The following is a 23,879-nucleotide window of genomic DNA, read 5'->3' on the forward strand; positions in this document are numbered from 1 at the left end:
CACCGAAGAAAGCAATGATCCTCCACAAGTGTACACTGTACCAGATCCTGAGGAAGGTCGCCCTAGTACGCATTTGGCAATGCATTGCCAAGAACATGATTGCTCCCCTTGTCTTACTAGCACAGACATTTTGTATAGGCATAGGAATCAAACCGCAAGGGAAATCGTGGAAGCACACTGGACTGAAAAACAAGAAGAAAAATGCATCAGCCATCCTTCTGTTTCATTGTTAGATAAAGAAAATTCGCTTCTATCATCACATCTTTAACGCATTTTATTGTAAGTGGTTGTTTTATGCACCTTGCTGTTTTTAGTTTGACCGGGTGGCTTTTGTCGACGTCTTTTTATCACATGTGTTATATGTAATACTGACGTGCTCTTTTGACTTGATCGCACAGATCTGCGGGTATCATATGCATGCGTATCATATGCATATGCATATCATTTTGCGCTATAGGCTTGCTCTGTTGACTAGATCGCGCAGATCTGTGGGTATTTAAGCAGGTAGTTCTTCAAAAATAAAACCAGTTGTTAGAAAGCGCTCGTCCTTGTGTTGCCCCTATTCTTCGTCCCTGTTTGTTTGCGCACAAAAAGTTTTAAGATGAATCTGTTCCAACTAGGCCGACTCGCAGTTATGCTTCGGAATAAAAAGGTCGCAGTTTTGCCCGAAAGGATTCACAGCCGTAGCAAAGTACTAAACAATTACACAAAGTAACATTCATAGTTTTAAGGCTGTATAAATTTCAGCAAACATATGTTTACTAATTATTATAGCGAAGATGTCACATGCCACAAAAATGAACTGATCTCACTCGATGACTGCGAGCGCTCATTGTCACAACACTGATGTAATGAAGGGCCTTGGTCTTGCTTCACCACAACGCATTGGCAATTTAGATTATGTGCCTTCCAGCATTAGGCGTACGAAAACACAGTGCACATAAAGCAACCCACCACCTCGGCTCACCCTTAGCCTTTGTGTATGCACCCAATGCAAGCATGTAGGCCCCAGGTGCACTGAGCTGCACAACTGGGCTAGAGACGTGCAGCCTGACCTCCAACAGTACATCAAGCCTTCGTGGCTCACCGTCGCACCAGCACAGTATGGTGGGCAGGCCACTTAAATTTATCGCTCTTAAAGTGTGTGGGGATTTGGGGGATTCGACGCGCCATGGCGCAGGCGCATTTCACCCATGTCTGGAATCCTAAGCCATGCCGTTCTTGCTCCGAACCAGTTTTAGCGGTGGCGCTTCACTCGACATGGTTCGTGGGCGAGGGCGGAGCTAGTGACGTCACGGGAGCGGCCCCTGGTGGCTACTGCCGTGACGGTGACGGCTCTCTTCTCCTTGGGACAGCACCCGGTACGTTCGATGCTCTCTCTCATCCGCCGACACCTTTGTGACTAGGACTGAGCTCACGCACGGCGCCTTTGCCCGTGCGGGGAGCGCGTACCTCGTGTTTTTCCTATCCCGATGCTAAGCCTAAGAACGGGTGCCTAGTGCTCGCGCGAGGTCGTACCACGCCGAGCCGCACTCATCGAAGGCCCAAGCCGAAGGAGATTGCCCGAGCTCTCGCGAGTTGGCCCATTGGTTATCGCCAGAGCAAGTAGCATAGCCGCCGGGACTTTTCCTAGCGGCGCGTCCCAGCTTGAGCCTGTGCTCTCGCAACGACGTGCTACAGGCGCCCTAGCTGTATTTTTCGCCCTTGGTGCGGGACCCCTTTGGTTCCCCGCCGTCCCGGGACCGGGCGTTTGTGCAGTGTTGGGTGCCGTTGGAAACAATAAACGGTTTCCTTCATTTTAGGGCAATACTGTGTTTTTGCGTGCGTCGCTCGGTAGCCCCTTGTGGCCTGAGCTCGCGCGCAGCGGCGCTAGAGGCTGACGGCTGACGCGGCCCTGTGGCTCGCTAAGCTCGAACCCGCGGTGGTCGGTACTCCTGTGAGACCCGAAGACCCCACACTGGCGCCCAACGCGGATTCAAAGGCTCATTAAGCCTTTGTCTGTGCTTAGCCGAGTTAGTACGCCTTTGCATATTATACTTGCCGCGTTATGTCTGCTAGGCCGAGTGACCTTTGTCATTTGTTAGGGGACTTTTGCCCTTTGTTACCGCGAGCAGACGCCGCGTTGCTCGATAACGGGGGGGCCAGTGCTCCCCTTGAGCAGCGAACTTATGCACCCTCACCTGTCGCAGCCCCCTGTGGGGACGACAACACGAGGCGCTACGTACCAGCTCCCATTGGAGCAGTAGCGTTGTTTGGGAACGGGGCCAGAGCCCTCCCCGAACAGTGCACACCAGCACATTCGTCTGCCACAGCTCCCTTCGGAATGCAAGGCAGTGCGATGTCGCAGCGCTCTCAATCGGCTCCCTGTGGAGTTTACGGAGCGCAGCACGGAAACGGGGCCTTAGCCCTCTCCGACGTTTGCCCGATGGCTGCTACTCAAATGAGCAGCCAAAACCAGTGGTCTGCCACGGCCCCCTGTGGGGATTACAATGCTGCAGCCACGAATTTCGCTCATTCGTCTCCCTTTGGAGTACATTCGGTTGTGCCCAGTGGCGCAACCTTCGAGCGCGCACCTGTTTTGTCGACGCTGGCTGCAAGCGGCCTAAGCAATTCACGTATAGCCGCCTCAAATGGCGGCTGTGAACGACAGCAGGCGCACCCCGCTAGGAGCCCGTTTTGCTCTGGGGCTGGCGGCACCGCGGCCGGTATCCCTGTGGAAACCGTGCCGCTGATCGAGCTGGAGGACTGTTCACCCTTGCTCGACCACGCCGCTAACGCGCCAACTGTTCCCTTTGGAGCAGGCGCACAGACGCTGTTGCAAAACGCCGATGAAATGATTCAGTCACTCTCGGGGGCAGTTAAGGCGCTTTCGGCTGTACCGAAATGCGCGCACCCCGCTGTACGGTTGGCAGTCCCGACTTACAGCGGATACGGTGACCTGCTCAGTGCCAGGGATTATTGTGACTCCCTGGTACGCTACCAGATGGCAAATCGTTTGGAGGATCAGGAGGTGCTGGAACGCGTCGTTCCCGTAGCACTTACTGACACGGCGGCTAGGTGGTACCGGCTTTCCGGATACCGTGCAACAACCCTCGAGGAGTTCCGCGTGGCATTCCTGCGCGAATTCCTGCCCGCTGACTACCAGAGTAGGATGCGGCAAGAGCTTGAGCTACGTACACAAGCTCCTGACGAGTCGCTTCAGGAGTACGTACGCGCGATGCAAGACCTTTTCTTAATCGCCGAGCCCAATGCTTCGAACGAGGAACGCGTCGAACGGGTGATCAGGCAGGCACATCCGACCTTTTCGGCGTACCTGCGCGGCGGCCGCTTCCGAGATTTAGAAGAATTGGCCGCCGAGGCAAAGCGCATTCAAGGCGACATTCTCGCCGCGCGAGCCTATCGCCCACCGCCGCCCGCCAGCGAGGCCCTTGAGCCACGCTGCGCGTGGGGAGGGCCTGTGCCCCTCCCCCAATGGCAACAACCCGGCCAAGCTGCCTTTGCGGCTACAAGCGGGTGTGTTTGGGAGCTGAGCGCGCGCGCTCTAGATCCCTACACGTACGGGAGGCGGGCAGCCTGTGCTGCACCACCGCCCGAAATGCATGCGCAGGGACGCACTTCGACCCAACGCATCGCAGATGCGGACGCTCGTCACAGCAGGCCCTTTGGTCATGCAGCGAGTCGACCCCGGCAGGGAGCTGAGGCCGCTCCGCCTCGGGAAAGGTACCGAGAAGGAGTGCGCTGTTTTCGCTGCCAACAACGAGGGCACATAGCAAAGGACTGCACCACGCCCAGGCCTCCTGCGAGGTCGGGAAACGGGAGCGCGGGTCGCTCGTGAAGGCACGAGTGACCGAAACCTTGCTTGTCCCCTCGGCGTACAGAGCAGGTTGTGTTGCTGGGGCGCACGCGCCCTTTATTCCGGTGACCATTGTCGGCTGCGAATATCCTGCGCTGCTGGACACGGGCGCAAGCGCTTCGTTGTTCGGCGAACAGGTGTTATCCCACTTGCAGAAGCACTCAGTGCGCTTGCGGGATTGCCGAACGACATTCAATCTTGCGAAAGGCGTGGCCCATTCGGCGGGCGCCGCAAGGCTGACTGTCAGGTGGGGAGAGCGAATGAGACGCACGCGTTTCGTTCATCTCCCCGGGCTCAGTGTTCCTGTGATCCTCGGAAGGGACTTTCTCCTTAAAACAGGAATCGTTGTGGACATTGCGAATGGCGGCTATCGCGACGGACCGTTCACGTTGCTAAAGCCGTTCATCAGCCCGCCGGCGTCCGATCTTGCCTGTGCAGATGGGGCGTCGGAAACATGCCGCGCGCCAAGTTCGGGGGCAAGCCCTCGAGCTGTGCGCTCGCCTGCTGCGACTCCCCTTTGGGAACGAGAGGCACGGCACGAACCGCGTCGCGCGCAGAATTCGGGGGCAGGCCCCTGCGCTCTGTGCTTGTCGACTCAAAGTCCCCATAGGGATCGAGTGACACGGCACGAAGGGGCACCACATCCACTGGCCGCCTGTGCGGTTCATTTGGATGATACACAGAAGGCTCGCTTGTCGGCACTGTTATGCCAGCACGAAGAGCTCTTCACCGATCAACCTGGCTGTACCGATTTGGCGAGCCACACGATCGAAACTGGAGACGCGCTTCCTTTGAAGTGTAACCCCCGGCCCGTCAGCCCAGCCAAGAGGCAGGTGATCGATGGCTTGCTGGACAAGATGCTATCGGCCGACATTATCCGCCGCTCGTACAGCGCCTGGGCGTCTCCAATTGTGTTGGTGCCTAAGAAAGATGGCAGTCATCGCCTGTGCGTAGACTACCGTCGTCTGAACGGAGTGACTCGTAAGGATGCCTATCCGCTCCCCACGATTAACTCCATCGTAGGAACCCTGGGCAGTGCGAGGTACTTTACTACGCTGGATGCCTCTAAAGGTTACCTACAGGTCCGGATGGATCAACGTGACCGGTGCAAGACCGCGTTCACGTCCCACAGAGGGTTATTTGAGTTTACTCGTATGCCCTTTGGTCTATGCAACGGTCCTGCGACCTTTCAGAGACTCATGGACCGCGTCCTCGGGGAAGCAAAGTGGTCATACTGCATGTGCTACCTCGACGACATCGTGATTTATTCACGAACCTTCGAAGAACACTTGGCCCATGTTGCCGATGTGCTCGAGAGGGTGAGGGCCGCCGGGATGACTGAATCCTGCGAAAGCCCAACTAGCGCAAACCCGAGTTCAGTTACTGGGGTTTACGCTGGGCGGAGGCTCCATTGAGCCGGACCGGGAGAAACTTCGGGCAATCCTCGATTTCCCCGCGCCCAAGGACGTACGTGGCCTTCGCCGCTTTTTGGGAATGACCAACTTTTACCGGTCATTCATTCCGTCCTGTGCCCGAGTGCAGGCACCCTTGAGCAAGCTCTTGGGTAAGTCGGCCGCGTGGCAGTGGGGACCTGAGCAGCAGCAGGCCTTTCGCCAACTGTCTAGCGCCATTGCGGAGACAGCGCAGCTCAGACTCCCCGACCTGACCAGACCGTTCGTTGTCCAGACCGACGCGAGCGATCTGGGTTTAGGAGTAGTCCTCCTACAGGAATACGATGGTGTGTTGCAGCCGTTGGCCTTTGCCAGCCGCTCCTTGATTCCGACAGAGAGGAATTATTCCGTGACCGAGAAGGAGTGCCTCGCTATCGTGTTTGCACTACGTAAGTTCGATGTGTACCTTGATGGGACGAAATTCGTAGTGCAGACAGACCACAGTGCGCTCAGTTGGCTGATGCGGCTCCGTGAGCCTGCGGGCCGGCTGGCGCGCTGGGCTCTCCTGATACAGCATTATGACTTTTCAGTGCAGTATCGAAAGGGGAGCACCAACGTGGTAGCTGACGCGCTATCCCGTGCCCCATTGTGCACCAAGAGCATTCCTCCAGGTGTTACAGCCGCTGCCGGTGCCTTTGCGCCAGCAAGCGTCGGGGGCGAAACGAGCGCAGAGAGAGGCGAGTCCGCAAGCGGGCAAACCTGTCATTCCGCTCTCCAGGCAAGCAGCGCGCCGCAAAACGAGCGAGCAAGGGAGCTTCTCGAAAGCGAACCTACAACGCCGTTGGCTGCAGTCCTGAGTGGGGACGAGACCAGACTCCCCTTTGGGAGAATTGGAATCGCATTCAGCAGGCAAGAGTTACTGAAGGCCCAGCAAATTGATTCGTTTTGTCGCGGAGTGAGCGACGGTCTCAGGGAGACGGAGCGCCGAGACGCTGCTGGTAGTGCGGCGGGCGCAGGGGGGCCGGAACCAGCGTGTGTCGCTGGGTCCCCCGCGGATTCATATTTGCTGGATCACGACGGGCTCCTGCTGAAATACATAGCTACCGATGACGAGGCTGTGGACCCATTTAAGGTAGTTATCCCCAAGAGTCTGAGAAGCGCACTGTTGCGATCATCTCATGACGAACCCTTGGCCGGTCATTTGAGTGGCTCCAAAGTTTTTGCGAAACTAAGCCAAAGTGTGACCTGGTCTGGCATAAAGCGTGACATTTTTCGCTATTGCCGTTCCTGCCATGTCTGTCAAACGGTGAAATCAAGGGGTGGCAAGCTGCCCGGGTTGATGAAACCAATTGACAGTGAGCGTCCGTGGCAAGTGGCCACCTGCGATCTTATGGGGCCTTTCCCCAGGAGTAAGCAGGGGTTCACACACCTGATGGTAGTCGTCGATCATTTTTCGAAGTGGGTGGAGTTGTTTCCGCTTCGAAAAGTGACCGCGCGAGCGGTGCTGGGGAGGCTACAGGAAGTTTTTTGTCGGTTCGGCTTTCCGAAAAGACTAATTACGGACAACGCGTCCTATTTCACTGCTCGGGTGTTTGGTGCTACGTGCCGTTCCCTGGGAATTAATCACTGCACCACGTCACCCTACCATCCCAGTCCAATTTGACGGAGAGGGTCAATAGAACCCTCAAACCAATGTTGGCGGCCTTTGCCGTGAGTCAAAAGGATTGGGCAGACCACTTGAGTGAGCTCGCGTTCGCAATCCGAACCGCCGAGAATCGCTCGACTGGTTTCTCTCCCGCTTTCCTCAATTTTGGAAGGGAGCTGGCAAATCCGGTGACCAGTGTCATTCAATGTCAGCTCGGGGATGAGGAGGCGCCGGCAGACTGTTCTGCGTATGCTTCAGCACTTCGGGAGAGGCTTCGTCGGGCTCTCTGTAGAGCAAGGCAGAGTTTGACTTCGGCCAGGGCCCAGCAGAAGGCTCAATACGACCGGAAACATCGCTATCTTTCATTTAAGGTAGGTGATTTAGTCCTGAAGCGCAACCACGCTCTTAGCGACGCGAGCAAGGGGTTCTCAGCCTCGCTCGCTCCTAAGTGGCTTGGTCCGTACCGAGTAGAGAAAGTTTGGTCTCCGCTCGCGTACTTGCTGAAGGATTCCCCTTCGGGAAAACTCAGCCGTGCCCATATCGCCGACCTGAAAGCCTTTGCGCCGCGGTCCGACGAGCTCGCGCCGGTGCCCAGTGGCACCACGCGCAAGCAACAGGGCACACCCGGGGCGAAGGACCGCATTCGGACCACCCACCAGTACAACCTGAGGAGACGGTCACCTGTGTGATATCGCGCCTGACGGCGGACTTTTTCCACCACCGAAGGCCCTCAGTAACATTGCTTAGCCTCAGTGGGTTAGCTTCTTTGCGGCCAGTGCACGAAAAGAAGCTGGCCCCGGCCCAGCTCTAGCCTTGTTGACAGTGTGTGGTTCAGTGTGCATTTTTTTTTGTACGCATGCTGAGTGTAATTATTGTTTTTGTGTTTAAGTGTAGAGTTGTATAATTCATTTTTTGTTACTTGTACATAGATTTTGACCGTTCTTGTTTCCTTCTGTGTGTTTTTTTTTCTTCTCGTTTTCGTTTTTTTTTTGCCTTGCTTTTTTGCCAAGAGGGGGGTCGGTGACTGGCGTGTCCTGCAGCGTGGGGGGTGACAGTGGTCCCCTTGACTCGTTGGTGCGGGAGAGAGGGACGCTTCGCGCCTGGATTGGCGCGGCGCGTTGTGGCCAACGGGCGGCATGGCGGACGGCGAGGAGTGAGGCGCGGTTACCGTGATGCGCGGTGCCACGAGGGTTGTGCGCGTGTGTGTGTGCGTGCGTGCGTGCGTGCGTGAGGGCTGTTGCTCATTGAAGCAAGCTGAAGGAGCCGCACCAACTCCATCTGATCGCCGCGGATACCGATGGTGGAAGGGACCCTATGACATCACGCCAGGAGCTCGGCTCTGCAGTCGCCGACGCCGCGCGAAGGCCCTGCAACCGCCGCTGTGGCTGCCCATCCATCCTGCATAAGGCGGCGTGGCCAGCTGACCTGGCAGTGTCCTGCCCCATCCACTTGGAGTTCGGGACCACCACCACCACGAAAGCGGCACTCATCGGACTCACCAGCAACTTCGGTAGAACAACGGTGAGCCCATTCCTGCGTTAACTGGCCTGCAATCAAGCCTACGCTCGCAACTCCCGCGACTTCGGCCACCGCCCTAGCCACAGAACTATACGCGCCGCATTCTCTTCGCACCCCCGGACATTGTCCCGCGCTAGCAGCAGACTCTTTTTTTGTTAAGATTTCTTCCCCCCCTTCGCGGCCTCATTTTCTTGTATTTTAGAGTGTATTTTTTTATTATTTTTTCATTATCATTGTATGTGTGTGTGTGTTTTTTGTGTACGCATAGTGCTTGCTGGGCTGAGGTAGCAATTAGCTAGTGCATGAAAGGCTCAGTTGTCTTTGGTGCATTAGCCCCTGCCAGCTCCTTCGCCAGACTGGTAGGGGGGCAATTAAGGAGAGGAGGATGTGGGGATTTGGGGGATACGACGCGCCATGGCGCAGGCGCATTTCACCCATGTCTGCAATCCTAAGCCATGCCGTTCTTGCTCCGAACCAGTTTTAGCGGTGGCGCTCCACTCGCCATGGTTCGTGGGTGAGGGCGGAGCTAGTGACGTCACGGGAGCGGCCCCTGGTGGCTACTGCCGTGACGGTGACGGCTCTCTTCTCCTTGGGACAGCACCCGGTACGTACGATGCTCTCTCTCATCCGCCGACACCTTTGTGGCTAGGACTGAGCTCACGCACGGCGCCTTTGCCCGTGCGGGGAGCGCGTACCTCGTGTTTTTCCTATCCCGATGCTAAGCCTAAGAACAGGTGCCTAGTGCTCGCGCGAGGTCGTACCACACCGAGCCACACTCATCGAAGGCCCAAGCCGAAGGAGATTGCCCGAGCTCTCGCGAGTTGGCCCATTGGTTATCGCCAGAGCAAGTAGCATAGCCGCCGGGACTTTTCCTAGCGGCGCGTCCCAGCTTGAGCCTGTGCTCTCGCAACGACGTGCTACAGGCGCCCTAGCTGTATTTTTCGCCCTTGGTGCGGGACCCCTTTGGTTCCCCGCCGTCCCGGGACCGGGCGTTTGTGCAGTGTTGGGTGCCGTTGGAAACAATAAACGGTTTCCTTCATTTTAGGGCAATACTGTGTTTTTGCGTGCGTCGCTCGGTAGCCCCTTGTGGCCTGAGCTCGCGCGCAGCGGCGCTAGAGGCTGACGGCTGACGCGGTCCTGTGGCTCGCTAAGCTCGAACCCGCGGTGGTCGGTACTCCTGTGAGACCCGAAGACCCCACAAGTGTTATAGGGAACATCCCAAAGACGGCAAAAATTCACCTGCAGCGTCTGCGGAATCGCTATGGCCACAAATTTTTTTTTAAACCTTTCAGGGTCGATTTTTTTTTTATTGCAGATTCCAGCTCTTCTTAGGGACTTCTTTCGAAAAAAATGTACCGTAATTTTTTTAGGGCGACTGTAAAGTGAGAAAAAAATATTTTGCGTTAGTATATATGTACTCTTCATTCATGAACAACAATAAAAAGGAAATAAACTTATAAGAATTAAAAATTTGATAGATTGCTATACACATAGTTCAAGGCTTTGAAAATGCGCACACAAGAATATTTCGCAAGACTCAAGTGTTCCTGCTCTTACACTATATGTACATCCAGAGCGTAATCGAACTGCATAGGTGCACTCACTCAAGAAAACTGGGTGGTTGTGTGCCCATCGGAAAAGCAAAACGTGTGCGCTCTGCCAATCTTCATCTTATTGTCAACCAGAGGCAATTAGTTTTCGCGGGTCTTCCCGCCTCCTCAAAAAAACAAGGGAAAGCATGCACAGCGGCATCCTTCCTATGCACACCCCTGTGAGCACTAAACGAGCAAGAAACAAGTGGTTGCCCTTTGAGCAATTAGTAACAAGACAGCCATCAGTTTTGCAACCGCAAGAAGCCGAAACCGCCCGTGAAACAAAACCCAAACCGCCGCCAACGTGCGCGTGCTCCAATGCGCGAGCGGTAGTATACAAATGCGCAGGAGCAAACTAGCGCTAAAACAAACCATGCAATGAAAACCGAGAGAGGGAAGAGCGTGATAAGAATTCCCTGTATTCCCAAATAGTGGCAGCACATGACAGAAAAGAAAAAGTCAGGAAATTGGCGCACTTTTTAAACATACAGACGGCGCCATAAATATACGGCATCGACCATTTTGAACTTGTTCGTGGCGCTGTATATTTACATCATTGACCCTGAAAGGGTTAATAGTGTAGCACCCCCCCAACGCCACAATGCAGGGACACTAAGGTCCGCGCTCTCAACCAGCGCCCGGCTAGAAAAGCCTGCTGCACTGGTCCTCTTGTTCTGGTGATCTGCTGCAACCTGTCGGTTCCCAACAATAGATCCTTATCACACATTTGTTACCACAACGATGAGCAAAACGTGAACAAGGTGAATACAGGAGCCAACGTTTCGACAAGTGGACTTGTCTTCTTCAAGGCGACTTATGCTTTCCTCCCCACAGTATATATTGGTGGGGTTCTTCTAAAGGGGAGGGAAAAGAAGAAAAAAGCAAAAGGGAGGGGGGGGGGGAGATACGCCAAGAAATCCAACTAAGTGTTGTTGCCTGTAGCTTGAAGTTTATCATAGCGAATAGATTCTAGAGCTCCCTTTGAAACGTTTATGCCTATTGATTGCAATGTCTTGAACTTATGGATAAGGTATGATTCTGTGTATTTTCTTTCTCGTTCAGAACGGAAATTTGACTGTAAGATGTAGAGTTTAAGTTCATCAAAGTTATGACCTGGTTGGTTGAAATGCTCGGCGACGGCTTTGCGAAGCTTTTTAGCTGTGTCCGCACGATGTTCGTTAAATCTGATGTTCATTGATTGTCCTGTTTCACCGATATATTGTTTTTTACAGAAGGAACATTCAAGCATATAAATCACATCCGAACTTTTGAACACCAGTTCACACGCACGTTCCACCGAAGCTAGAACCCAAGAAGCATCTACACAAACGGTGGACGCGGAACCAACACCACCTTTACAACATCCGCGCATACGGAAGCCCACAACCACCTGCGAAGCCTTCACGCAAGCAGCTACATACACTAACAAGCAAACCGACATGCAGACAGACATCGGTGCAGGCCTCGACAAGAAAATTAAGCGTAAAAAGACCCCACCTGAAGATTTTTCACCCCGGAGGTCTGCCCGAACCAAACAAAACTGACTATCACGCATTAGGGATAGCACACGCAACAACAAATCTCGCCCTTTCCTCCAATCCCGCAAACTCGTCGCCAAACAACAAATTACAGATTTCACCTAAAAACTTACACTGGCTGCATTAAACAGAGGAAAATCCCAAAAGGTCTCAGAATCAAGGTTAGATGCGCCCCTGGTTCTTTACCCTCCAGGCTATTATTAAAGTGAAATGCTGTCCTAGAAAATGCATCGCTCTCCCTTATCGACATTCTCGAAGAACACTGCAAAGAACAACTTATCATAATCTCTGATCAACTCGACAGCATAAAGCTAACTGAAACGGAAAGAAGAGAACTTGAACAATTCGTCCCAACTAAGGAGGAAAAATTACTAGATAGATACCAGCACAAAGATATTAGAGCTGCAGATCCACCCAAAGAAATTTATTTATTTATTTACTTATTTATTTATTTATTTATTTATTTATTTATTTATTTATTTATTCATTCATTCATTCATTCATTTATTTATTTATTTATTTATACAATACTGCAGGCCTCATTGAGGCCCAGGCAGGCGGGGCATACAAAATACAGAATAATTGCATTTGCAGACGTAAGAACAAAAGGACCAAATTAGTGTGCACAATAGCAATGGAGTCCACCAGCTGCGAGAACCAAATGGGTAAAAAGAACACTCGGTCTTGTAACCAAACAATTCCCAAAACAAAAGTGAAGAGTAAATGTACAAATGAACCGTCAGTACAATTTTAAGCAATGAGAAGGAATGTAACACAAAGATCAATTTCAGTTATTACTATGAAATCAGTAGTTCAAACGGTCAATGGAATCAGTACTGTTTAGTAGCGACTGAGGTAAATTATTCCAATCGGTTATAGTGCGTGGGAAAAAAGAATATTTAAAAATGTTAGTTCTGGCATTATAGGGAGTTAGAGAGTCAGCATGACGATGACGTGTTCGGCGTGCTGTCATTGGCGTTACATAAGGCTCAGGAGTGAGGGCGAGGAGATTATTTTTAAGAAGAAAAAGGAATTTCAGCCGTTGTATTTTTCTTCGTATTTCCAATGTCTGAATGCCATGTTGTCTCATTATTGCTGTCGGGGAATCAGTCATACTGTCAGAATCAGTCAGAATCAGCACGTAGCTCCACCGACAGTCCTACAGGCGAGCATCCAGTGTACTACAGCAATGTAGTAGACATATCCCAGAGTCTATGCCCCGAAGAAGTTGATCTCCTGAAACGTGGTCTAACATTCTGTTTGACGAACAACGCAGAAAACGAATACGAACTCCACAAAGACATAACCGAGTTTTCACGACGCATGCACATCAAGAAGTTCTTTTTCGATAGACCAGGTGCAGGAAAACAAGATAGAGACTCTCTTAGACCACCTAGCACGTGGACACCGGAAACCAAACAGTGCCGAGACCTGGATTTATACATAAAGCTGATATCAAAGGTAATTCTAGAGTCAGCGCTGCATTGCCGGAAACGCAAAAATTTGACCCCGGCTCAACACCAAATCCTTAAAGAACTTGCGAAAAGGAATGATATTGTAATAAAACCAGCAGACAAAGGCGGCAATATCGTAATCTGGCCTATAGAAAAGTACAAGAATGAGGCCTCTAAACAACCGAGTAACCAAACCCATTACAGAAAACTTGACTCCAACCCAACTTCAGATTACAGCAACATTGTGGTAAACACAATATATGGGAACACGGCAATATGGGAACACGGCACAAGCGCCTTGACCGACTTAATTAGCCATTTTAATCGCTTTCACCCGAGTATTAAATTTACTGCTCACCACTCTCCTAGTCAGATCAACTTCTTGGACACGACGGTATACATAGAAAGCGGAAAACTGAGAACAACACTTTACCAGAAGCCTACAGATAGCCAGCAATATTTAGACTACAACAGTCATCACCCGCGACATTGCAAGCAAGGACTTTTTGTCGGACAAGCGAAACGTATAAGAAGAATCTGCAGCGAAGACCACGATTATATCCACCACCTAAATGACCTTAAATCAACGCTAGCAGAAAGGAACTATCCCCAAGTTGCTCTCGATAGAGCTTATGATGCCGCGTCAAGATTGGAGAGACAGTCCGAATTGGCGAAGAGACAGCCCACATTAGAATCTGACAGACCTACGACCTTTATAACAAAATATTCTAATGCACTCCCAAACATAAACAACATCCTAAGAAAATACCACCCAATATTATCAAGTAACGAGCGTCTGCAAAAAGCGTTCCCGGATGTACCCAGGGTTACCTATCGCCGAAACAAGAAATTTAAAGACATGTTAGTGCACGCAAAAGTCAGCCAGCAGCATTCCCCCGTAATAAAGGCATGTTGTCGCCTTAGGTGCAAAACCTGCAGGCACCTTCAAAGTGACATTAAAATTAAAAGCACCGCAAATAGTTATGCACATGAAGTCAAATCTAGCTTCACTTGCACAAGTTCGGATGTGATTTATATGCTCGAATGTTCCTTCTGTAAGAAACAATATATCGGTGAAACAGGACAATCAATGAACGTCAGATTAAACGGACATTGCGCGGACACAGCTAAAGAGCTTCAAAAAGCCGTTGCCGAGCATTTCAACCAACCAGGTCATAACTTTGATGAACTTAAACTCTACATCTTACAGTCAAATTTCCGTTCTGAACGAGAAAGAAAATACACAGAATCATACCTTATCCATAAGTTCATAACATTGCAACCAATAGGCATAAACGTTTCAAAGGGAGCTTTAGAATCTATTCGCTATGCTAAACTTCAAGCTATAGGCAACAACACTTAGTTGGATTTCTTGGCGTATCGACCCCCCCTCTTTTTTTTCTTTTCCATTCCTCCCCCCACTTTTTGTCAGATGCCCTTAACACGCCTGCTAAATCGCGTGTGTTGACAGACCGGGATGGGGAAGGGGGGGGGGGGGTGCGTGCCCTGACTTTGATCTTGTACACATCATCATCATCATCATCATCAGCCTGGTTACGCCCACTGCAGGGCAAAGGCCTCTCCCATGTTTCTCCAACAACCCCGGTCATGTACTAATTGTGGCCATGCCGTCCCTGCAAACTTCTTAATCTCATCCGCCCACCTAACTTTCTGCCGTCCCCTGCTACGCTTCCCTTCCCTTGGAATCCAGTCCGTAACCCTTAATGACCATCGGTTATCTTCCCTCCTCATTACATGTCCTGCCCATGCCCATTTCTTTTTCTTGATTTCAACTAAGATGTCATTAACTCGCGTTTGTTCCCTCACCCAATCTGCTCTTTTCTTATCCCTTAACGTTACACCTATCATTCTTCTTTCCATAGCTCGTTGCGTCGTCCTCAATTTGAGTAGAACCCTTTTCGTAAGCCTCCAGGTTTCTGCCCCGTAGGTGAGTACTGGTAAGACACAGCTATTATACACTTTTCTCTTGAGGGATAATAGCAACCTGCTGTTCATGATCTGAGAATGTCTGCCAAACGCACCCCAGCCCATTCTTATTCTTCTGATTATTTCTGTCTCATGATCCGGATCCGCCGTCACTACCTGCCCCAAGTAGGTGTATTCCCTTACGACTTCCAGTGCCTCGCTGCCTATTGTAAATTGATGTTCTCTTCCGAGACTGTTAAACATTACTTTAGTTTTCTGCAGATTAATTTTTAGACCCACTCTTCTGCTTTGCCTTTCCAGGTCAGTGAGCATGCATTGCAGTTGGTCCCCTGAGTTACTAAGCAAGGCAATATCATCAGCGAATCGCAAGTTACTAAGGTATTCTCCATTAACTTTTATCCACAATTCTTCCCAATCCAGGTCTCTGAATACCTCCTGTAAACATGCTGTGAATAGCATTGGAGAGATCGTATCTCCCTGCCTGACGCCTTTCTTTATTGGGATTTTGTTGCTTTCTTTATGGAGGACTACGGTGGCTGTGGAGCCGCTATAGATATTTTTCAGTATTTTTACATATGGCTCGTCTACACCCTGATTCCGTAATGCCTCCATGACTGCTGAGGTTTCGACAGAATCAAATGCTTTCTCATAATCAATGAAAGCTATATATAAGGGTTGGTTATATTCCGCACATTTCTCTATCACCTGATTGATAGTGTGAATATGATCTATTGTTGAGTAGCCTTTACGGAATCCTGTCTGGTCCTTTGCTTGACAGAAGTCTAAAGTGTTCCTGATTCTATTTGCGATTACCTTAGTAAATAGTTTGTAGGCAATGGACAGTAAGCTGATCGGTCTATAATTTTTCAAGTCATCGGCGTCCCCTTTCTTATGGATTAGGATTATGTTAGCGTTTTTCCAAGATTCCGGTACGCTCGACGTTATGAGGCATTGCGTATACAGGGTGGCCAGTTTCTCTAGAACAATCTGCCCACCATCCTTCAACAAATCTGCTGTTACCTGATCCTCCCCAGCTGCCTTCCCCCTTTGCATATCTCCCAAGGCTTTCTTTACTTCTTCCAGCGTTACCTGTGGGATTTCGAATTCCTCTAGACTATTTTCTCTTCCATTATCGTCATTATCGTCCGTGGCATTGGCACTGTATAAATCTCTGTAGAACTCCTCAGCCACTTGTACTATCTCATCCATATTAGTAATGATATTGCCGGCTTTGTCTCTTAACGCATACATCTGATTCTTGCCAATTCCTAGTTTCTTCTTCACTGTTTTTAGGCTTCCTCCGTTCCTGAGAGCATGTTCAATTCTATCCATATTATACTTCCTTATGTCAGCTGTCTTACGCTTGTTGATTAACTTCGAAAGTTCTGCCAGTTCTATTCTAGCTGTAGGGTTAGAGGCTTTCATACATTGGCGTTTCTTGATCAGATCTTTTGTCTCCTGCGATAGTTTACTGGTATCCTGCCTAACGGAGTTACCACAGACTTCCATTGCACACTCCTTAATGATGTCCACAAGATTGTCGTTCATTGCTTCAACACTAAGGTCCTCTTCCTGAGTTAAAGCCGAATACCTGTTCTGTAGCTTGATCTGGAATTGCTCTATTTTCCCTCTTACCGCTAACTCTTTGATCGGCTTCTTATGTACCAGTTTCTTCCGTTCCCTTCTCAGGTCTAGGCTAATTCGAGTTCTTACCATCATGTGGTCACTGCAGCGCACCTTGCCGAGCACGTCCACATCTTTTATGATGCCAGGGTTAGCGCAGAGTATGAAGTCTATTTCATTTCTAGTCTCGCCGTTCGGGCCCCTCCACGTCCACTTTCGGCTATCCCGCTTGCGGAAGAAGGTATTCATTATCCTCATATTATTCTGTTCCGCAAACTCCACTAATAACTCCCCCCCGATATTCCTAGTGCCAATGCCATATTCCCCCACTGCCTTGTCTCCAGCCTGCTTTTTGCCTACCTTGGCATTAAAGTCACCCATTAGTATAGTGTATTTAGTTTTCACTCTACCCATCGCCGATTCCACGTCTTCATAGAAGCTTTCGACTTCCTGGTCATCATGACTGGATGTAGGGGCGTAGACCTGTACAATCTTCATTTTGTACCTCTTATTTAGTTTCACAAGACCTGCCGCCCTCTCGTTAATGCTATAGAATTCCTGTATGTTACCAGCTATATTCTTATTAATCAGGAATCCGACGCCTAGTTCCCTTCTCTCTGCTAAGCCCCGGTAGCACAGGACGTGCCCGCTTTTTAGCACTGTATATGCTTCTTTTGGTCTCCTAACTTCGCTGAGCCCTATGATATCCCATTTACTGCCCTCTAATTCCTCCAATAGCACTGCTAGACTCGCCTCACTAGATAACGTTCTAGCGTTAAACGTTGCCAGGTTCATATTCCAATGGCGGCCTGTCCGGAGCCAGTGATTCTTAGCACCCTCTGCAGCGTCGCAGGTCTGACCACCGCCGTGGTCAGTTGCTTCGCAGCTGCTTGGGACTGAGGGCAGGGGTTTGATTGTGTTGTTCATATAGGAGGTTGTGGCCAAGTACTGCACTAGGGTGGCCAATCCTGCTCTGGTGAGGGAGTGCGTTACCGGTTCTGGTCACCGGGATCAGGCCACACTCCAGGCCTGTTTTATGCAATTTTATCAACACGCGGATTTTTTCTTTTTTTTTAATCCGGTGGAAAATTGCCGGCACCGGGATTCGAACCACAGACCTCTTGCACGCGAGGCGGGTGTTCTACCTCTACGCCACCGCTGCACCCAGTGTTCACCCAGTGTTGTACACAGTGTTCCTTTACTCTCAATTCGACATGCTAACACATTTTCCCTCGTTTCCGCTTCCTCCCGCCTCACACCCTGTCCCCTTTAGAAGAACCCCACCTATATATACTGTGGCGAGGAAAGCATATGCCGCCTTGAAGAAGACAAGTCCACTTGTCAAAACGTTGGCTCCTGCATTCACCTCGTTCACGTTTTGCTCATCGTCTTGAATGTCCATCTCCCGCATTCCCCGTCATTTGTTACCACAAGTGCTTCTTCTGTGCAATGCACACAAGCTCCACAAAAGATTGTGGACAAGAGAACTAAGCTGGGCTCATTTTTTTTTTTTACATTCAATTCAACTAATCTTTGTTCCCAGTGAAACAGTATACAAGGGAGATGGCACAAAGAAGAGTCCGCAAGGAAATGCAGAGATTATATTTTGTTTTCACTGTGTTTCTCCAGCAGAAGGTTATAAAGCTGTCCGAACCGGTAATTAGTGCCGTCCTGGAACTGCACAAGAACATTGGCTGTGATCAGTGATGGGGGCTGCCCACAACAGATCTATGTGGAGCCAGTTTGGAGTGTTCGGAGAAATAGATGCAGCACACCACTTCACTGAGCATCGCCGAGAGCAGTCTACTTCATTTGTGATATTCCACATATCGTGAAGTGCATAAGAAACCACTTGAGGGGCACACTTACAGATGGGCAAAGAAAAAAAATTTGTGAATTTTCAGTCCAGTTCAAGTTTCACTTTATTACTTCCAGGCTGGTGACCCTTGCATGGATTTTCACCATTACGTGACCCTATACGAAATGGATAAGCAGCACATATTGGTTGTGCGAAGACTTACTGGAGCATGTGTTCCCCTGATAACCTGCGTAACATGAGCGTCAGGTTAGCTACACAGGTAGATTTTTTTTTTTTCAAAGCATGCTGCTTTTCTGGTTCTGTTCTTGAATTTAAGATGTGTAATCTTTTTTTCTACAGCTCTTTATCTGTGGAACACCAACTGGCACACCCCTGTACAGGGAAGCAAAAGTTCTTGGCTTGGAAGACTCGGAAGGCATTCAGACATTCACAAATTCACAAGAACGTTGAACAATGTTTTCGACACACTCAACATCAAGCTTCCATCCACTTCCACTTCCACTTCCAGGGGAATGATACACTTCCAGGGGAATGATTCCAGAGAGATAAAGGCAAGCAGCCAAATTTCTCTTTCTGCTATCACTTACGCTAGTGCTCGACTTCGTAGTACCATGAATTATTCAATCAAGATGCTGCGAAATGCTGTCGACAAAACTATTTGCCTCACAACTGACAATGGAGTCCCTACAAATCATGTTCTTCTGAACGCTGGACATTATCAATTAACTGTTCGACGTGTTGATTGCCAAGCTCAAGCAGGACCTCATGGAGGGCTTCTTATCTTATTTATAATTTAGACACATTTTTCATTTCTGCTAAAATGCTTACGATTTCTATTTCAGCAGCACTTTGGTCTTGCCTGTTCATTTACAGGAGATGAATGGCACCCGACCCTCATGAATTTCTCCCACATACTACGCCTGCTGAGCCTTCACTGTGGAAGTGTCCGCGGCTGTACTTGTCGGTGTGAGAGACGCATTGAAGACAGTCCAAGAGGTCCATCACTCAAACAGAGCAAGCTTGCGAAACCAGATCCAGGCTAGGATGATGGAAATTACTGAGGGTGCTTCTAATTCTCCTGAGCAAATCAACAACTAGCACAGCTAGTTCAGAGTCAGTGTAGGCGACAGCGCGGTGTACTGTATTCACTCAAATCTAACGTGCACCTTTTTTTCGATAAAACGGGTCCAAAAATTGCATGCACGTTAGAATAGAGTACAATCACAAATCCGCGTTACCATATCACCATCGGCATTTGAACAATAGCCACCTCGTACGCACTTCTAGGCTAGCTGCCGTAGCTTCCTCCATGTGCATACCTCCATGTTGTATGTGTAAGCAGGCGCTGGTGTAACCTAGTCTACCACCTGTCTTCCTGTTTTCTGTGTTTATTCAATCAGCATAGAAGCGCCAACTGTGAAAACACGTCGAGTACACTATGATGCCGCATTGAAAAGTAAAGTTACCATGTGCTTGGAGACGGACGGAAATCGGGCCGCATCACGGGCGTTCGGAGTTCCCGAAACTTGCGTGCGGGACTGGCGCAAACAGAAGGAGCATATTTTCTGCAGAAAAGCAACAAGGAAGGGTTTCAGTGGACCAAAGCAGGGCCGCATCAGCGAAATAGAAGAGCTGCTTGCGGAATACGTGCAAGAGCAGCGAGCGACCCAGCGGCTTGTGACGACCGATCTGCCCGAAGTACGGGCAATGCAGTTAGCCCTACAGAAAGGGCTAATGCGGAGTGACTTCAAAGCGGGCAGGTGCTGGCTATCAAATTTTATGAAAAGAAAAGGCTTTTCTCTTCGAACGTGGACAGGAATATGCCAAAAATTGCCCAAAGAATATGAATAGAAATAAGCACAGTTTTCTGCAGTACATTTTGAAGTTGTGCCGTAGAAACGGCTACCACTTCGGACAGATTGAAAATTCCAATCAGACGCCGCTCTACATTGACACGCCTGCGATCACAACCGTTGAAAAGAAGGGGTGAAGGAAGTGCGCGTTTTGTCTTCCGGCCACGAAAAAACTAGTCACCACAATGCTTTGTTGCACTGCGAATGGGCACAAGACAAGCTGCCCCTGTATCTTATCTTCACACGGAAGAAGCTCCCGAAAGGAATCGTGTTAACGAGTGGCGTGGTTGTGCGCGCGAATGAAAAAGGTTGGATGACCACAGACTTGGTTGCTGACTGGATTAATAACGTTTGGTGGAAGAGACTCAGTGGCAGTTTGGGTCTGCGTGGGATGCTTGTGCTCGATACCTTCAGGTGCCACCTTGACCAGCGCATCGAGGACAAGCTGGCTGCATGCAACACCGGCCTTGTCGTGATACCTGGCAGCATGACATCGCAGCTCCAGCCGCTCAATGTTTGTTTGAACAAGCCAGTGAAAGATAGAATTCAGCCGCTCTACATTGAATGGCTTGTCAGTGGCTGCCACGAATTCACGCCCGCCAATAAAATGAAGCGTGCCTCAATGCAGGTCTTTGCTGGATGGGTGAAAGATGTATGGTGCATGATCCCGTCTGCCATGGTCAACAAGGTCTTTAAAAACTGCGGGATTTCGAATGTCATGGACGGCACCAAGGATGGAATGCTCTGGTCTGTTGATAGCAATAAGTAGTAGTCTGACAGCGACGACGAGCGATAACTATTGCCCCACGCGATTCATACCGGCGCAGTGAAAATCTTGCCGGCAAGGTACGCTGCTTCCATTTGTGTTTTTAATTATTGCGACTTTAGTGTATTGGGAATAAATCTGTTTTTTATGCGAAGCATATTACGAGGGCTCAACCCAGCTCCTCAGGCGCGGCGGTGACCATGAAATCACGTGACACCGTGACGTCACGACAGAGGAGAAGTGGCTTTGGCTCAACTCTTGCAAGACGGGCTGGGTGGGAATCGAACCAGGGTCTCCGGAGTGTGGGACGGAGACGCTACCACTGAGCCACGAGTACAACGCTTCAAAGCGGTACAAAAGCGCCTCTAGTGAATGCGGTGTTGCCTTAGAAACGCGCTGTTTCTAAGGCGTGCGTCTCTTGCTCAGGCGCACATTTCGTTGCCGCGCCGAACGCTGCTTTGCTCGACGCTCACCGCGTCCAATGCGGGGCGCGTAGTCGCTGCCCTGTAGCCCATTGTCTTACACCCCTTGGCGGGTCGACGGGAACGCTGTCGCGTTCCACTCTTGAAGGCGAAGAAGTAATGCATGAGTTGTTTCTTCGTCTAGCCGAACCAAATATAGCCAAGCAACAGCAGTTCACCAGGCTAAACAGTGGTTCAACAACTAAAATAAAGGCTAGTATGCTTCGCATCCTGGGCTTAACCTTACCTAAGCCACAGCCATTTTTCCAAATGAGAGAAAATAGTATTTCTACATGAAAGCACAAGGTGCGCGGTAGTGCACTCATTTGTTTTTTTTTGTCATGGAAAACAGGTGCATGTTACAATTTAGGTTTTCATTTTTTTTATTTTTTGGCCACGAAAAATGGGTGCGCGTTACAATCGAGCGTGCATTAGAACCGAGTAAATACGGTACTACTTATCTGGGTATGTTGTACGCAAAGCGAACAAGCACAGTGTGTGTCAGTTGTGTCTGCAGGATATTAGCTCCGCTGTTTCACTCGTCAATTTTCAGGCATAGCTGACTATGTATCAGAGCTTTAAAGAAGCGAGCCTCCTATCATCAAGATGTTACAGTTCATAAGAGTTGCGAATGACTATGTCTTTCTCCTTTGATGTGGCAGATCCTGTTTTGAAAGGCCCTGGACGAGCTGGCGAGCTGGATAAGTGCAATCTTATGCGGCTGTGTTGTGATGAGCACATATCCTTGCACATGCCAAATAGTGAACTTTTTTTATTGTCACACAGTTGCACTTTCACGCAAGGAATGTGAACTGCCGACCAGAAGCCTGCAAAATGGTCACAATTGCCAACAAAAAAGCGCATCTTTTGTGAAGCCATGATGTGTGAAGCTTTTGAGCCTTGCAAGAAAAGCTTGATTACCTCATTTAGGGAGGAATTTTTTTTTTTTTTTTTTGCAGTTCCTAGTGTATGCAAACACCGTCCATGAAAAATAGTTCCACATAGCTTCGCTGCTGGTGCTTTCCCCTATTAAGTTCACTCAGTCGTAGCCTCTCCCCAACTTCGGAATAGGTCCCAATAAGCTGTAAATAAACCAGTGACGCACACTGCATCTGCGGTAATGTCAAGTTTAAGAATGCCACTTGCTTGGCAAATCGACAATCGGCCAGCGCTTCCTAGCGCAGGTGGCCGTGTCATCTGGAAAGTGGAAACGAAAGGGGCGGAAAGGGAAAGCGGAAGGGGCCACACATTGGCAGCCACCGCAGAGGGAGTTGACAACTGAAAGAAAGATCTAGTAACATGGGTACCAGCTGCCAGGGCTCAACATGTTGCTGCCACCGATGACATCAACATCAGTTACACGGCTGCTACAGATCATTTTTTATGCAGAACAATCGCCGGGTGAATAAACAGACGTCTTAATTTTATCTTTTGTGAAAAGTGACAAGTATCAATGCCAGTAGCACGAACGACAGCTGTGATATGAGGCAAGCTCTACAGCCTGCATGCAGCTGCTGCTGCACCACATGCAGGCGAGCCCACGGCCTGTTGCTCCACAGTCCGGATGCAAATGTATACGACAATTAATAAAGCGTTCACAAAACTATGCATTTTGCGATTGTTGGCACTTGTTTTTTTTAGTGCCATATGCTACGACTTCGAAGAAAAAGGCGTTAGGCCTAGAGCACCCTCCGCACTGAGCCAGCCAAGAGCAGTGGGCGGCAATGAGGCGCTTGTGTGGTCATCCCAAAATCTCAACATTAGCCTTGCAAGTCGTCACGAGGCATGTTGTTGCAAAAAGCTTGCCCGCTAGCATGCTTGTTCCTTAAAGGGCCCCTCGCCAGGTTTGGCTATTTCAAACAGACAAGTGCAGTGCTGACGACTGTATCTGCAAAGTTTTACACTGCTGCACACCCGCAAAAACAGCTGAAATCTCAAACCAAATTCCGCACACCCTTTTTCTTGAGGGAGTCGTGCTACCAGCTGTAGAGTTCAGGTCAGATGCACAAGTGTGCCTACATAGTAATTCCCACTGCTGAAACGTCACTCACCGTGATGCATGACTTCGAGAGTTATACAAATCAACATCAGTTATTTGTTTGATGTGTTGCTTCACTAGACAATTTAAAGTTTAGAGAACTAATAAAACCTACAACCTTAATGTCTGGGAATCTTTGTGATACTCCACATCGTACCAAGAGGAACGTACTTCCACTTCACCTGCTTGTTTCCATGTTGTGCAGTCATGTGTGCAGGAAACAAAGCTGTCTCAGAACGTTCCCACACTGAGGGAACGATTTCAATGTAGTGCAGAAACCACCAGCTATTAACGCAGGTTTTCTTATGCACGGCATGCAAAATTGTGCACAGCACAAAACAAGACAAATGCAGCAGCTCACACAGGGGACTGTCACCAGAA

At 49.8% G+C, this 23,879-nt stretch overlaps 1 protein-coding gene across 13 annotated transcripts in view; it reads right to left on the reverse strand.

Annotated features, from left to right (window-relative positions):
- qtc (quick-to-court) overlaps positions 1-23,879 on the reverse strand; it is a 245,883-nt gene that overhangs the window by 184,022 nt on the left and 37,982 nt on the right. The gene's annotated exons all lie outside the window — the stretch shown is intronic.

This window comes from Dermacentor albipictus, chromosome 5, assembly GCF_038994185.2.
Source record: "Dermacentor albipictus isolate Rhodes 1998 colony chromosome 5, USDA_Dalb.pri_finalv2, whole genome shotgun sequence".
In the NCBI taxonomy this organism is placed as follows: domain Eukaryota; kingdom Metazoa; phylum Arthropoda; class Arachnida; order Ixodida; family Ixodidae; genus Dermacentor; species Dermacentor albipictus.